The 17,775-nt window shown below is 35.6% G+C and overlaps 1 protein-coding gene and 1 long non-coding RNA gene across 4 annotated transcripts in view; one reads left to right on the top strand and one right to left on the bottom strand.

Moving 5' to 3' along the window:
* Positions 1 to 17,775, bottom strand: part of LOC147582489 (uncharacterized) — a 433,267-nt gene that overhangs the window by 93,398 nt on the left and 322,094 nt on the right. The window lies entirely within an intron of this gene.
* Positions 1 to 17,775, top strand: part of COMMD1 (copper metabolism domain containing 1) — a 192,763-nt gene that overhangs the window by 67,565 nt on the left and 107,423 nt on the right. The gene's annotated exons all lie outside the window — the stretch shown is intronic.

The raw sequence follows: 17,775 nt of genomic DNA, 5'->3' as shown, positions 1-17,775 counted from the left end.
CCATCCCTTTTGTTTAATTTTATGGAAACTGAAGCCTGGAGAAATATGCTTGAAACTACAAAACCATTTTCTAACTAACTGTTAAGAGCAATAAATCAGGTTTCACTGATTTACTGAAGGTAAAGGACAAAACTGAGTTGCTTTTCTTTTGGACTATTTTTTACTTAAGTTTTGTACCAGGTTCTAGTTCAAATAACAGCATAAACAAGTTTTTTTAAAACAAGACATTTTTCAAGAGTTTTAGAAAATGCTAATTTAAACCATTTTTTGGACAGCTTTAAACTTGCTTTAGCTCATTATATTTTTATTTCAGGAGATTATAGAAATGCAACTAAGTTCTTTTTACCTGATATTTGGTCTTTAATTGTGTAAACATATATTTCCAACAAAAAATTCTGATGGAGTAAATCAGGAGAAAAAACATTCACTTTAAGACTCTTTAAGCTAATATTAATCTCTAGAGGCAAATTGCTTTAATTTCTCAAGGTCTTAATTTCTTTGTGCTAACAACTGGCAGCATTCTGTACTTTATAGGCTTAACTACACATTTTAACAGCAAATTCTTGGGAGCTTGACAGAACGAACTGTTGAGAAGTAAAGGTTTGTTTTTGGTTACCATGAGTAGTTTCTATGGAGGTTGAACTATTGTTAGTTCTTGGTAGCCTTCTATATGCTTGTCAGTCTGTTTTCTTCAGAAGTGATGATGAATTTAAATCTGCATGATGTGTTCCAATTTACTTAATGGAAATTAGGGGCGTGCATAGCTTTTTGAAATTCGTAATTACTGTTCCTATTAAGTGGTTGGAGAAGCAGCTATTTGTATTTCATATATTATCTTATTTAATTTATAATCATTTTTCTTTTTGGACATAATATAGCCACTAAAGAAATAACTATCCTTTATTCAAACAACTCCTTGGGCATATTCCAGCAATTCTTTTTTCCTTACAATATTAAAAATTGCACATATAATATAACTGGTAGAAGACTTAATTATTTACAGAGTGAAAATAATATTAAATATGTTATTTGTAGATGAGGATTTTCTGCTTTTTTTAAGTGTGTGTGTGTGTGTGTGTGTGTGTGTGTGTGTGTGTATGAGTTAGTAGCAATACTATGACAAAAAAAATTTCGTATAATTAAATTTTCATTCATTTTTGGGAAAACAGAATTACCTGAATTCAAGGTCATTTTGTATATTGCTTAATAAGCTACTTATCCTAGAAGTTTATTACTCATCTTTGACAGTATTTTATCTAGTTCGTTAAAAATAGCTATAAGTTATGATGTTACATTTATTGCTTATGTTTTATGAACTTTTAAGAAATAGTGCTTTGGGTCATTGAACTCATGTCCCTGATATTTATTCTTCTTGGTCATAAGAACCAAGATTTTTCATATTAATCCAGATTTATTATATTAGACTAGCAATTTTGCTTTCCCTTTTTGATACGGAGTAAAACCGGAGAGATTCTTAAATTATAATGTCTATAGGCATGGTTAAAGTAAAAGAAATCTCATTAAGTAGAAAATGCTCATTAAAGAAAATTTGGAAAGTGCTAAAAAATGAAAGAAAAAATTTAAAACTCTGATTTTATTTTTTTTTTTTAAATTTTTTTTCAACGTTTATTTATTTTTGGGACAGAGAGAGACAGAGCATGAACGGGGGAGGGTCAGAGAGAGAGGGAGACACAGAATCGGAAACAGGCTCCAGGCTCTGAGCCATCAGCCCAGAGCCTGATGCGGGGCTCAAACTCACGGACCGCGAGATCGTGACCTGGCTGAAGTCGGGCGCTTAACCGACTGCGCCACCCAGGCGCCCCTAAAACTCTGATTTTAACAGTGATAACTACTTTGGTATTTTTCTTTCCCCTTGTGTGTGTGTTGTTGGAAGGGGAGGAAGGGAGGCAAGAGGCCTCTTACCTTTTTTGTGTATTTTAGAACATTACAGGCTTATACAGAAGAATTCCATATCATTTATGTGGGTGCTTTGTCCTTAAGAAGGTGCAGCGTAACTTCCTGTTCCTTAAGTGTTCCTCATAGTAACTTTCTTCCAAAGAGTAGAGTGTAGAGAGTTGGGAAAATTATTTTACAGTGGAGAAACCTGACAAACATTACTTCAGCTAGGTGTCATTAACAGTGGTAAGCCATGTTGATAGCATGTACCCTTGATGTGGTGTGATGAGAATGGCAACTTGCCTCTGTGGTCTTCCTCCCCAAAACCCGTAACACCAGTCTAACCATAAGAAAAATCATCAGGCGGATTCCAACTAAGGGGCACTCTCCAAAGTACTCATCAAAACTGTCAAGTTATCAAAAAGAAGGACAGTTTGAGAAACTACCATAGCTACTTGAACTTAAGGAGAAATGATGACTAATTGTAATGTAACTTGGATAGGATCCTGGAACATTAAAAGGACATTAGATCAGTGGCGCCTGGGTGGGTCAGTTGGTTAAGCATCTGACTTCAGCTCAGGTCATGATCTTGTGGTTCATGGGTTTGAGTCCCGCACCATGGTCTGTGCTGACAGGTGAGAGCCTGGACCCTGCTTCAGATTCTGTGTCTCCCTCTCTCTTTCTGCCCCTCCCCAGATCATGCTCTGTCTCTCTCTCAAAAATAAGTAAATGTTAAATTTTTTTTTTTAAAGGACATTAGAGCAAACATAAGTATGAGGGCACCTGGCTGGCTCAGTTGGTAAAGCATGCAGCTGTTGATCTTGGGTTGTGAATTTGAGCGCCATATTGGGTGTAGAGATTAAAAAAAAAAAAGGTAAACTTAAAAAAAACAACTAAGAAGGTATTTACATTGTAGTTAATAATAAATAATGTATCGATATTGGTTATTAATTGTTGTAAGTGTACCATAGAAATATAAGATGTTAATAAACTGGGAAATTAGGTGTCTGGCATATTGAAATGCTGTACTGTCTTCACAACTTTTTCTATCAAAATGTTTTTAACCCAAATTACAGATCCTATTAGAGCCTTCTATGTGTCTCTCAGATTTCATTTTCTCTGTCCTCTGAAGTAATCATTATCCTGCATTAGGTGTTTAACAATCTTATGCATACCTTTATAGTTTTACTACATAATATTTTTAAAATTTATAGTATTTGTCATCTAACAAAACTTCATACAAATAGCATCATACTTTATGTGTTTGTGTGCAGTTGTCTTTTTTTGTTGTTATTGTTCAGCATCTGTGTTTATGCTTCATCCATGTTGATAGATATAATTCTAATTCATTTACTGAACTTCCTAAATGGAATCATATAGTACATACTCTTTGTGTTTGACTCTTTTATTTAGCATAATATATGAAATTAGTGCATGTTGTATCTGTCAGTCAGTTTTTAAAAATAGACTGTTTTTTTAGAGCAGTTTTAGGGTTACAGAAAAATTGAGTGGGAAGTACAAAGAATTAACCTTGCATCCCCTCACAGTCCTTCCTGGTGCAATATCCCCTATTATTAGCATCTGGCATTAGTATAGTACATTTGTTACAATAGATGAGCTGCTTTGATTACATTATTGCTAACTAAAGTCCATGGTTTGCATTAAAGTTCACTCTCTGTGTCGTACATTCCATCTTTACAAATGTATAATGTCTACCTTTATAGTATCAAATTCTGTATGATATTCAAAATAGTACTACTGCCTGAAAAATCCTTTGTCCTCCACCTATTCATTCTTCTCTCTCTCTGAACCCTTGGCAGCCACCGTTTTGTTTTGGGTTTTGTTTTTTTACTGTGTCCATGGTTTTGCCTTTTCCAGAATGTCATATAATTGGAATCACAAAGTATGTAGCTTTTTCAGATTGGCTTCTTTTATTTGGTAATGTGCATTTAAGGTTCTTTTATGTTTTTTTCATTGATAGCTTTTTTTTTTTTTTTTTTTTTTTTTTTTTTAAGTAGTACCGAATAATATTCCACTGTCTCGATGTACTACAGTTTAGCCATTCTCCTACTGGAGGCCATCTTTGTTGCTTCCAGGCTTTGGCAGTTGTGAATAAAACTTCTATAAATATCTATGTGCAAGTTCTTGTGTGGACATAAGCTTTTAACTCATTTGGTTAAATTCGAAGGAACGTGATGCTGGATTGTATGGTAAGAGTATTGTTTAGCTTTGTAAGAAACTGCCAGTGTCCAGTGGCTATTCCATTTTGCATTTCTACCTGTAGTAATAGTTCCTATTGCTCCACATCCTTGTCAGCATTTGGTGTTGCTTTGTCTGCATCTATTGATATTACCATATAATTTTCCTTTTGTAGCCTGTTGATATGATGGTGTATATCATCAAACTTTAAATATTTAAAGTTTATTTATTTATTTTGAGAGAGAGAGAGACAGGGAGAGAGAATGTGTGAGCAAGAGCTGGGCGGGGTGGGGGGAGAGAGGGAGAGAGAGAATCCAAAACAGGCTCTACACTGTCAGCGTAAAGCCCAACGTGGGGCTCAAATTCATAACCTGAGCTGAAATCAGGAGTTAAATGCTTAAGCAACTAAGTCACCCAGGCACCCTGATATGATGGATTGTATAAATTGAATTTTGAATATTGAACCATCCTTGCATTTCTGGAATAAATCCCGGTTGGTTGTGGTGTATAAATCTTTTTAGACATTATTGGATTCAATTTGCTAATATGCTGTTGTGGATTTTTGCATTTATATTTGTGAGGTTTTTTTTTTGTTTTTTTTTTGAGGGTTTTTTTTTGATAATGTCTTTGTCTGGTTTTGGTATTAGAATAATATGGTCTCATGGAATGAGTTAGAAAGTATTCCTTCTGCTTCTGTTTTCTGAAAGAGACTGTTGAGGATGGGTGTAATTTCTTCCTTAAACGTTTGGTGAAACTCACCAGTAAACCAATCTGGACCTGGTATTTTCTGTTTTGGCAAGATATTAATTATTGATTCTATTTCTTTAATAGACATAGGCCTATTCAGATAATTGATTTCTCCTGAGTTTTTGTAGATTGTGAGTTACAGGAACTGTTCAGTTTCTTCCAGGTTATCAAACTTATGGGCATATAGTTATTCATAATCTTCCTTTATTGCCCTTTTAATGTCCATGGGATCAGTAGTGATGTCCCCTCTTTCTTTTCTGTTGTTAGTAATTTATTTCTTCTCTTTTTTTTCTTTGTTAACCTGGCTAGAGGTTTATCAATTTTATTGATCTTTTTGAAGAACCAGCTTTTGGCTTAATTCATTTTTTCAAAAAACTTTTAATGTTTATTTTTGTAAGAGAGAGAGACAGAGTGTGAGTAGGTGAGGGGCAGAGAGAGGGAGACAGAATCTGAAGCAGGCTCTGGGCTCTGAGCTGTTAGCACAGAGCCTGATGTGGAGCTTGAACTCGCAAACTGTGAGATCATGACCTGAGCCAAAGTCAGACGCTTAACTGACTGAGCCACCCAGGCAGGCGCCCCTGGCTTAATTCGTTTTATCAGTTGATTTCCTGTTTTCAATTTCATTGATTTTTGCTCTAATTTTTATTTCTTTTCTTCTACTTACTTTGAGTTTAATTTGCTCCTTTTCTAGTTTCCTAAAGTGAAAGTTTAGATTATTGATTTAGATTTTTCTTCTTTTCTTCTATTATGTATTCAGTGCTATAAATTTCTCTTGTAACAGTTGCCTTCACTGCATCCTACAGATTTAGATATTTTCATTTTAATTTTGTTTAAAATATTTTAAAATTTCTTTTGATACTTCCTCGATATATGTGTTATTTAAAAAGTATGTTATTTAATTCCTGACTATTTGGGGGTTTTTCAGATACCTTTTTGTTACTGATTTCCAGTTTAATTCCATTGTTGTCTGAGAGCAGACATGTATGGTTTCTATTCTTTTTATGTGTTAAGGTATGTTGTATAGCTGAGAATATGGTCTGTCTCAGTCAGTGTTCCATGTGAGGTTGGCAAGAATGATCTTGTGCTGTGGGATGAAGTACTTTGTAGGTGTCAATTAGATCCAGTTGACAGTGTTGTTTATTTTAACTATGTTCTGCGTACTGGATCTTTAAATTACCAATAGAGTGGTGTTTAATTCTCCAACTATGATAGTGGATTCATCTTTCTCTTTGCAGTTGTATCAGTTTTTATGCCATATATGTTTTACACCAACTAAAAGACTGAGACTGCTGAAGTGGATCAAAAAAAATAAGACCTAACTCTATGTTGTCTATGAGAAATCCATTTTTAATATGACACATACCGATTAAAAGTAAAAGGATGGAGAAAGATATACTGTGATAACACTAATCAATGAAAACTGGAGTGGTTTTATTAATTTCAGACAAAGCAGAGTTCAGAGCAAGGAAAATTGCCATGGATAAAGACGGACATTACATAATAAAAAAGGGGTCAGTTCTTCCAGAAGATGTAACAATCCTTAACATGTATGCACCTAGCAGCAGAATGTCAAAACATAGGAGGCAAAAAGTGGTAGAACTGCAAGGAGAAATAGACAAATCTATTGTACTTAGGAAACTTCAACACCCTGCTATTTGTAAAGGACAGATGCAGTAGGCAAAAGGTCTATGAGGACATAGTTGAACCAAAGAGGTCAATCAGTTAACTAGATCTAATTGACATTTATAGAATATTTTGGTGGGAGAGGAGGGAGACATGAAGAATTGTTAGGGCATTTTTAGGGCAGTGTAACTCTTTTGTGTGATATATAAAGGTGGATACATGTTGTTATACATTTGTCAAAACTTACAGAATGTACAAGAATGAACCCTAATGTAAACTGTAGACTTTGGTTGATAATGATGTGTCAATATTGATTTGTCCATTGTAGCAAAGTACCACACTGATGTGGATGTTGATGGTAGAGGAGGATGTGTATGCATGGGTTGAGGAATGTGGGTATGTGGGAACTCTGTACTTTTTGGTTAGTTTTGCTGTGAATCTAAAACTGCTCTAAAAATTAAAGTTTCTTAGTTAAAAATTAGAACAAATGTATCTGGAACCTAATAGTTTCTAAAGGATACTTTGTAAAAGTAGTTTCAGAGAGGTATTTCCATTTTTATTGAAAAATTTGAGGCAGAAGTGTGTGTCATTGAAGCATCAAATTAGGTGATGATATGGAATCACTTTGTTCTGATACGTGAAGTTTACATTGTATGAAAGTATATATCTCACTAAATACTATTTATCTATGTTTATTTTAAGCATTGACCCTTTGTTTTGAAATACTGCTCTAAAAAACAGGAAGCTTAATGGAAAAGCTGTGTTTTGTCCACCAAAGAATAATAGGAATTCTCTCTGGTTTATTTTTAGTGCCAACTATAAATACTGTTGCTTTCAAGCAGAAAGAAGAGATTAATGATTATATATAAATATTAAATTACAGGGGATTGCTTTAGGACTAACATGCTTTGGGGTTGATTAATATCAAAGTTTCCCATTTTCAAATATTAGCCTCCTAATTTTAATTACTTGATACTTAATGAGCAGTTTACTTAAAAAGGCATCATCTTGAGTTCAGTTTTTTTTCTTATTTATTTATTATTTTAAAACAATAGGAGTCATTTATTTAGCTAATGAATCTGAACTTTAGGCAGAGCTCAGAGGGGAAGACTGTCTTCATATGGTGTCCACTCAACCGGAGGCTAGATGATCCACTTCCAAAATACCTCATTCACTGGCTATTTGGTGTTGGCTGTTTGGCGGGGAGCTTAATGATAGGCTGAGGGCTAGAGGCCAGAGTCCTTATAAGGTAGTCTCTATAAGCTCCTTACAGCATAGTCCCTGGGTTCTAAGAGCAAGCCTCTTATGAGGAACAAAATGGAAGTTGAAGTTTCTTAAAACCTGAGCCAGAAAATTGGCACAGCATCACTTGGCCATGATCTTTTTTGAATTTGCTTTTTTTCTTTTTTTTTTAGGGCTTTAATTTTGAGTTTCAGCTTCACACCAAAATTGAACAGAAAGTATAGAGTTTCCATATGCTCCCCATGTCCACATATGCACAGCCTCTCCAACAATCAATACCCTGCACCAGAGTGGTATTTTGTTACAATGGATGAACCAATGTTACCCAAAGTCCATAGTTTACATTAGGGTTCACTCTTGGTGTTGTACCATCAATGGATTTTGGCAAATGTATAATGATGTGTATCTATCGGTACATTATCATATAGAATAGTTTCACTGTTCTAAAAATCATCTGTGTTCTGTTTTATCCCTTCCTCTTCTACCAACCCCTGGCAACCATGATTTTTTTTTACTGTCTTTACAGTTTTGCCTTTTCCAGAATGTCATATAAAGTTGATCCTTGAACAAAAAGTGTTTAAACTGTGTGGGTCCATTTACATGCAGATTTTGTAAAATAAATGTATTTGCTCTTCCTTACGATGTCCTTAATAACATTTTCTTTTCCCTATCTTACTTTACTTTAAGAATATGGTATGTAAAAATATGACATACAAAATATGTGTTAATTGATTATGTTATTGATAAAATAAGGTTTCTGGCCAACTGAAGTCTATTAGTATAAGTTTTTATATATACTATAGTATAGTATAAATATATATGTAAGTAAATATAGTATAAGTTTTTAGGGAATCAAAAGTTAGATATGCGTTTTCTTATTATTTAAGAACAATTTTTATGTTTATTTTTGAGAGAAAGAGAGAGAGTGAGAGACAGAACGCTAGGAGGGGAGAGGCAGATAGAGAGGGAGACACAGAATCTGAAGCAGGCTCCAGGCTCTGAGCTGTCAGCACAGAGGCCAATGTGGGGCTCGAACCCATGAACTGTGAGGTCTTGACCTGAGCTGAAGTCGAACACTTAACCGACTGAACCACCCAGGCGCCCCGGCATTTTCAATTTTGCTGGGGGTGTCATTGCCCCTAACCCCTGTGTTATCTAGGGGTCAGCTGTAGTTGGAATTGCCATGATCTTTTGGATAAACAGTCACACAGCCCATATTTACTCCAGGGGATGGGATATAGATGCTTAACTTCAAGTGGGAAAAGGGTCAAAGAATTTTGTCGCCAGGTTTTAAAATTGCCATATTCTATATTTGTATATTATAAATAAGGAAATCCAGGTACAATAATACTAAAAGATTTTCCCAAGATTAGATGAGTAGTCAAGGCCACGTTTTTTAGATTGCCATTTGCACACCCATCCAACTATTCACTCATTCAACATATATTTACTGATCGTCTGCTATGTGACAGTCACTGTGCTAGGCGCCACAGATTAAATATAAACAGGCAGGGCAAGGTCTCTGCCCTCTACAAGTGCTTACATGTAAGAGCCTGGCAGTTACCCTACATTGTGATAAACACCACTTCACTATGTAGCCTGCAAAGAGAGCCCTGTTCTGGATTTGGTGGTTTAGGGAAGATTTCCTGTATACAGTAACATCTGTATTAAAGCTTGAAAAAAAGGTAGTGTCAACAAAAGGAGTTGAAGGAACAACAACTAAGATGTTCTAGGCAAAAGGAACAACATAGGCAAAGGTCCAGAGGATAGGGAAAGAACGGCAGTTTTAAAAGCTAAAATGAGGGGTGCCCGGGTGGCTCAGTCGGTTGAGCATCCAACTTCGGCTCAGGTCATGATCTCACAGCTTGTGAGTTCGAGCCCTGCGTCGGGCTCTGTGCTGACAGCTCAGAGCCTGGAGCCTGCTTCTGCTTCTGTGTCTCCCTCTCTCTCTGCCCCTAACACACTCACATTCTGTCTCTGTCTCTCTCAAAAATGAATAAACATTAAAAAAAAAAAAAGCTAAAATGAGTACAGTATGGATGGAGGGAGATCGATGGAGTGAAAGATTGTAAGAGGTAGGGGAAGATGAAGAGACACAAAGCTAGAGAGGTAGAGGAAGTACCTCGTCATGATTCACCCTATAAACCAAATTAAATAATTATAGAATTGAAACCTGGAAGCTAGAGAAGTCTTTACAGGTTTTATTCTTTAATTAAACTTTTTACTTAGAGATTATTTGTAGATTCATATGCAGCTGTAAGAAACAGTAGAAAGAAATGATCCTTGTATACTTGACCACTTACACCCTATGGTAGCTTCTTGTAGAATTATAGTACAATAGCACAACCACTATATTGACTTGCTACTGTCAGGATACAGAACTTTCCATTACCAGTAGGATCCCTTATGTTGAAGTTTTATAGCCACATCCATTTTCCTCCCACTCATCCTCACTCCTTCCTTTTTTTCAAACAGTTGATAATCAGTTTATTAAAATAGTTGATATAAGTATTTGCAGTGGTGACTTCTACCTTGACTCCTGGCTAAATACTGATGGAAGTAATCTGTTTAACATTCTCAGAAGGACTATGCAAGTCAGTGTGAGTCACTTAAGGATCCTCATCTGAAAAATGACTCAAGTTTTAGAATCTTCAGCCTGAGAGGTTTTTCTTGTACTGATTCTTAGAGTTTCAGTACCCATCTAAACTGGTTCTTTCACTTTGAGATTTTTTTCCTTTGAGCCCCTGATCAAGTCAGCATACACCTTCTCCAGAGGTTTTACACTGTGACTGGTTAGGATAATTCTAATTTGGTGAATCACCACCTCTTGTTCCACAAGTGTCTTTCTAGGAGCCGGTGGACCTGAGCTCTGTTGCAGCTGTGACCATGTCTTCCTCAAAGAGCCCTCACTCCTTTTTTAACCCCTTACAACCACTAATCTGTTTTCCATTTCTGTAATTTTGAACTTTCAAAAAGTATTACATGAATGGAATAAAACAATGTATAACCTTTCCTTTTTCTAAAATTTTCTTAAATGTTTTATTTATTTTTGACAGAGAGGGAGAGAAGAGTGCAAGTGGGGCAGGGGTAGAGAGAGAGGGAGACACAGAATCCGAAGCAGGCTCCAGGCTCTGAGCTGTCAGCATGGAGTCTCATGAGGGGCTTGACCCACGAACCGTGAGATCATGACCTGAACTGAAGTTGGTTGCTTAACTGACTGAGCCACCCAGGCGCCCCTAAACTTTCTTCATTCAGAATAATTCTCTGGCATTTTGTGCAGGTTGTAGTTATCAGTGGTCCATTTCCTTTTTATTGCAGAGTAGTATTCCATGGTATGGATGTACCATAGTTTATCTGTTTACCTGTTGAAGGGCATCTGGTTTATTTCTAATTTTGGGGTATTACAAATAAAGCTGCTGGAAACATTTGTGCATTATATAACTTTTTTGTGTGGACCCATGTCCTCTTTTCTATGGGATAAATTCCCAAGAATGCTATTGCTAGGTCATATGGTAGTTACATTTTTTTTTTTTTAAGTAAATTGCCAGACTTTTGCACTGTATATGTACCATTTTACATTTCCACCAGCAATGTATGATTGATCCAGTTTCTCTGTATCCTTGGAAGTATTTGGTCTTGTCACTGTTTTTAAATTGTAGCAATTCTACTAAGTGTATAATGATATCTCATTGTGGTTTTATTTATTTTTATTATTAGTTTTTCTATGTAGTCTCTACACCCAACCTGGGGATCGAACTCATGACCCTGAGATCAAAAGTCAGTTGGCTGTACCAACTGAGGCAGCCAAGTGGCCCTGATTGTGGTTTTAATTAACATTTTTGTGATAGCTAATGATGTCGGACATTTTTCATGCACTTATTCTCCATTTATATATCCACTCTGGTGAAATGTCTCTCATCTTTTGTCCAGTTTCTAATGGGATTATTTGTTTTTTGTTTTGTTTTGTTTTTCTGACGCAAAAGCAAAGAGCCTTTTGATAATTTGTTTTTTAATGTTGAAATTTTAAGGTTCTTTATATATTCTAGATATTAGTCCTTTGTCAAATGTTTGTTTTGAAATTTTTTCTCTCAGTTTGTAGGTTGCTTTTCATCCTCTTCACAGCATTTTTTTTTTTTTTTTGCATAGGACAAAAGTTAATTTTGATGTGGTTGACTTCAACAGTTTTTTCTTTTATGGATCATGCTTTGGTGTCAAATCTAGGACCTCTTTGTCTAGTTCTTCATTACAAAGATTTTTCAAAAAAGATTTACAGTTTTGGGTAACTGCCACCTGGGTGGCTCAGTCACTTGAGCATTTGACTCTTGACTTTGGCTCAGGTCATGTTCTCACGGTTCGAGGGATCAAGTCCTGCCCTGGGCTCCATGCTAGCAGTACGGAGCCTACTTGGGATGTAGGATTCTCCCTCTTCCTCTCTTTCTGTTCCTTGCCCGCTTGCACACACTCTGTCTCTCTCAAAATAAATAAATAAACTTCAAAAAAATATAAAGAAAACATTTACAGTTTTATGTTATATCTAGGCCCATGATCTATTTTAAGTTAATTTTTACATAAGTTAGGAAATTTATGTTGAGGTTCTTTTTTTTTTCCTAAAGTATATCTACTTACTCAACTACCTTTTGTTGAAAAGATTTTCTTTTCTCTATTGAAAAGATTTTGCACCTTTGTCAAAAATCAGTTGTTCATATTTGTGTGGGTCTATTTCTGTGTTATTTATTCTTTTCCATTACTTCCCTCTGCAAATACTGCGATCTTGATTATTGTAGCTATACCTTAAGTCTTGAAATGGTGAAGACTGATTGCTCCCACTTCATTGCTTTTTTTTTTCTCAGAATTGTTTTATCCTATTTCCTTTGGCTTTCTGTATAAATTTTAGAATAATTTTGTCTGTATATATAAAAATTCTTATGAGGAGTTTGATAGGAATTGCTTATGTATCAATCTGTTTCTTTTCTCTGAAGTAGGCTTGAATAACTTGGCATGCTTTTTTCTCTCTTTCTCCTACCTAACTTTTTGTGTTGATTTGAAATTCCAGTTTCACATTTATAATTATTAATTTTTAACATTTAAAAATTATTTTTGGTTCATCATATTCCAATCACATATATCTTTAGCATAATGCTGCTTTATGTTGACTAGGAGACCAGCAATTTCTCTAAGCTGCCCACTAGCAGTAACATAATGTGGAGTCAATGATTATAGTCTAGCAGCATTAATTTTGCCAATAATATTAACACGATAGTTTGCATTTTTATTTTTTATTCAATTTCTCTCCTTCCTCTGATTTTGTAGCCTAAATTACCTTTGGCTCTGAGCTCCTTGCTCAGCAAGGCTAGATTAGGCAAACAAATCAACACTTTGGGATTGTTTCTTTATCTAAGAGTTTATGGTTTGTGATATACATGAGAGGATTTTGTAAAGTAAGAAATTGATGACTTGAAATAATTCTAGACTTTAGGTTGATCTGTAGCATTTATTATTTTTGGCTTAAATAGTTTTTGATACGGTTGCGAGTGCTTTTTATACCATGAATTCAAGGGCTTATGTTAGATGCTGTAATTGCAGAAATATGTAGACCCTGCCCTCACAGATTATAATCTGTTGGGTGAAATAGGCTTGTAAACAGATAATTTCATTACATCGAGGTAAGTATAATGACAGAAATATTAGGCATTTTTGGAATAGAAAGTGGGGGCTGCTTGGATGGCTCAGTCAATTGTGTCCTACTCTTGGTTTCAGCTCAGGTCATGATCTTGCTGTTCATGGGATTGAACTCCGCATCAGGCTGTGCATGCACTGAAGGTGCGGAGCCTGCTTGGAATTCTCTCTCTCTGTCTCACTCAAAATAAATAAATAAATAAATAAACCATGTATATGTATATGTATATGTATATGTATATGTATATGTATATATAAAAGGAGTAGAAAAGAGCCCTTACCTTACTAGGGGAGGAGGAATATTGGAGAAGCCATGCTTGAAATGAGTCTCGAATGGTAAATAGGAGTTAATCTGGTGAAGGACATTTAATCTGATGGAAATTAATGTGATGGAAGGACATTTCAAGCAGTTAGAATAATGAACAAAGACACATAAAAAGAAGTAGCATATTAGGATTTCTGGTTGGAGAATTACAAACAGGTTAGTACTATGTGAATGGCAAGTGTGGGAAGCAGGAAGTTTATGAGGCACCAAAAGATAAGCCAGACCAGATCTTGTGGTGTTGAGCTTGGACTTTATCCTCATTGGTTCTCAAATCTATGAGGTCCAGTGTTTCCTTCCTGTAGTAAATATTTTCTAATGCCCCTTTATTATTTTTAAATAGAATTTATTTATAGTTATAATTCATATATAATAAAATTAACATGCATCATTTCTAACAAATTAACACGATGACATAAATGTACTATAAAGTCAAGTTCTAAGAAACATGAAATAAAGTAATTTGAAATATGTATTTTAAAATGTAAATGTTCAAGCATTACTGCATTAGAACATGTAATGAATCATACAGATACTTGTACTTCTATGTAGAATCCCTGTGAATGTGCAGCAATAAACATAGACTTTTATAGATGTATTGGTAATTCAGATATTTTAGTTGCTATTGCCATTGGTAATATTCCAAAACGTTCAACAACCTGTTTGTAAAGTTCTGACCAAATTAAAGTACAAATAATATTAGTTTCAGTCCCATAAATTTGATGTTTATTAAAACTGCAAAAAAAATTTTTTTATGAAAAAAAGATTAATTTCTAGATTCAGGTAATTATAAACAAGTTTTTCCACATAATGTTAAGTGGAACATTGCCAAGTCATGTGGGACATGAGTCTGTTTGTTTTATGGGATGTTCTTGAGACGGGGTTGGTAGACTACATCCCAGAGGCCACACTGCCTATTTTTGTATAGCTTATGAGCTAGGAATAGTCTTTATATTTTTATTTATTTATATGTATATTTTAAATTATCAGGGTTTCTTTTTTTTAAGTTTATTTATTTATTTTGAGAGACACAGGAACAGTGGGAGCAGGGGAGGGGCAGAGAGAGTGGAAGAATCCCAAGCAGGTTCTGCACTGTCAATGCAGAGCCTGATGCGGGACTTGAACTCCCGAAACTGTGAGATTATGACCTGAGCCGAAATCAAGAGTTGGAAGGTTAACAGACTAAGCCACCCACGTGTCCCAGAATGGTTTTTATATTATTTTTAGAGAGTTGGACCAAAAAACAACAACAAAAAAGGAGGAATATGTAACACCTTTATAGAATGTTTGTCAATTCATTTTCTTGAGCATTGTAGGATGCCGATCATCCCTAGATCCTGTTTGCTAGATGCCAGCAGCACTCCAGTCACTATGAAACCAAACACAGCTCCAGCATTTTTCAAGTGACTTCTGAGGGCACTACTACCTTGCTGAGGACCACTACCCTGGATGATCAGTTTTCTTTTTTTTTTTTTTCAACGTTTATTTATTTTTGGGATAGAGAGAGACAGAGCATGAACGGGGGAGGGGCAGAGAGAGAGGGAGACACAGAATCGGAAACAGGCTTCAGGTTCTGAGCCATCAGCCCAGAGCCTGACGCGGGGCTCGAACTCACAGACCGCGAGATCGTGACCTGGCTGAAGTTGGACGCTTAACCGACTGCGCCACCCAGGCGCCCCCAGATGATCAGTTTTCAATATTTTATTCCATCGTGACACACTTAACAAATAGTAATATGCATGATTTATTCCCATGTAGAATTCTTATGTTCGTAATTTTCTGTTTTTTTCCTTACATTCAAGGAAACAATTAAAATGAAGCAGGAATTGGGGCACCTAGGTGGCTCAGTCAGTTGAACATCTGACTCTTGATTTTGATTTTGAGATCAAGCCCCACATTGGGCTTTGTGCTGACAGTGCAGAGCCTGCTTGGGATTCTCTCTCTCCCTCTCTCTCTCTCTGTCCCTCCCACACACTTTCTCTCTCTCTCTGTCTCTCTCTCAAAATAAATAAATAAGAATTTGAAAAAAATAAGGCAAGAATTGTTAATATAAGGTTAACCTTGAAAACCCTCCAGTTTATACTTATAAAAATAAATCTTTACAAACTTCAGTACTTTTATTACTACTAATAACATTACTTGTAACTTATAACTTACATAGGAATGTTTTATAATTGACTGATAACCACTGTAGCAGCTCTTGGAAACCTTAAAGCAGGGAAGTGACAGTATCCTATTGACATTTTAGATAGATTACTTTGGTGGGTAATAGAAGATAGACTTGAGGAGGTACAAAGTACAAGCCTAGTTTAGGTACAAGATGGTGGCCTCTTGAGTATTCTATGCTGGGTAGTAGGGACAGAGCAGAGAAGGCACATTATTGGAGAATTATTTCAGATATAAAAATCAGTAGAAGTTAATGAACAAAATGTAGGCTTAGTTCTTAACCTTTGTTGCTCATTAGAATTATTTGGGATGCTTTTAAACAATGCCAATGCCTGGGCCCCAATTTAGGATTTTTAGAAATCAGAAGTTCTGGGATAGAGTCTGGGAATTGATATTTTAAAAATGTACCTCATGATTCTAATTTGCAGCTAGTGTTGAGAACCACTAATTCAAGTTGTGGAGGAGAGAGAAGAATAAGGGATAAGTGAGTAGTACCAGGCTGCCAGCTAAGGCTACTGGTTGATGGAGGGGGCATGCTTTAAACAGTGTCTGTTCCATGGTAGCTGTTCAGATATTTTTGGTATAAATGAGAACTGATGACTTTGAACTTGAACCAAAGCCAGTTCCTTATTTAATTTCTGATTATTCTAAATTTGGATGAATTAACCCCAGTTCAAGATATAATCGACTGGGACCCAACCAAAATAAATGCTATCACAGGTAAGGTTATATCAGAATGGATATCTTGATATAATTTGAGGAAAAGAATGATATAAATCACTGATGCTGTGGTGTGATATTGTGAAACAAAGTGCCAGCTGAAATAATTTGACTTCATTATAGTACATTATACAAATTGATATTTCTATTGAGTGCCTTAGAGAATTTGGGTCCTCATACCAGGTAAATAGGCAGGTATTCAATATATGTTTATTAAATTATATGGTGAAATATCTTTATCAGAAAGTTGTTATATTTATCATACAATTCTTTTTTATGTTAATGGAAGAATGAAAGGCAGTATGTTTGTCTTTCAGCCCCAATTCTACTTCCTCTACCTATATTCTACCTGTACACTGTCTTCCTTTACACTCCTCTGTTCTCACTGCTACTGCCCAAGTATTGTCAGGACCATTGGTTTCCAGTGATAGGAATATAGCTCAAACTGTCTTGAATATTAAATTGAATTTTTTGGTACCTGTAGGCAGAAAGGATGCTGAGATAACATACAAAATTAAAGAAAGGTTTACAGGAACCAGGGCTTTGGTGATTATAGAGCAGGAATATCATTCCATTAGAACCACTCTCATCTCTGCTTGGCTTTGTTCTTTTTTATTGCAATCAGGCCTTTGCCAACAGATCAAAGATAGCAGTCTGCAACCCAGCCTCATAGCCTTCTGCTTCCAGGATTCCAAGAGGAAAGACCATTTCTACTCCTGTTCTAAATTGAGAAATTGATTTCAAGTAGCTGTTGTTTCCAGAGAAAGGAGGCTACTATGATTTGTCTGGTTTAGAGCTCATGCCAACCCCAGTGGCCAGGAGAGGATAAGGATATACCAAAGAAGAGGCAAGGAAAATCTTGAGACCAAATCATTAAGTCACTGTCCTCTCCAGGGCTCCATTGCCACAGACCCTTGATGATTTTCCACTTCAGTTTATTTATTTAGCAGCTTACTATTCACAGAACAGCAATGATAATTAAATTTTGAAAATTTATGGAGAAATGTAGAGTAGTATACAATTTTAGACTAGTAGTATTGTAAATGAGCTATTTGACTGAAGATGGACTACACAGCTAACATAATGCATTCATTTAACAAAATGTACTTAGTTCTTCTATGGACAAGGCATTGTATAGTCGTAGTATATCAAACCAAGCCTGGCTATAAGGCATTGTGAAATTA

The sequence above is a fragment of the Puma concolor genome, chromosome A3 (assembly GCF_028749965.1).
Source record: "Puma concolor isolate L17-30 chromosome A3, mPumCon1.1.hap2, whole genome shotgun sequence".
In the NCBI taxonomy this organism is placed as follows: Eukaryota; Metazoa; Chordata; class Mammalia; order Carnivora; family Felidae; genus Puma; species Puma concolor.
This window is presented reverse-complemented; position numbering and strand designations above follow the sequence as displayed.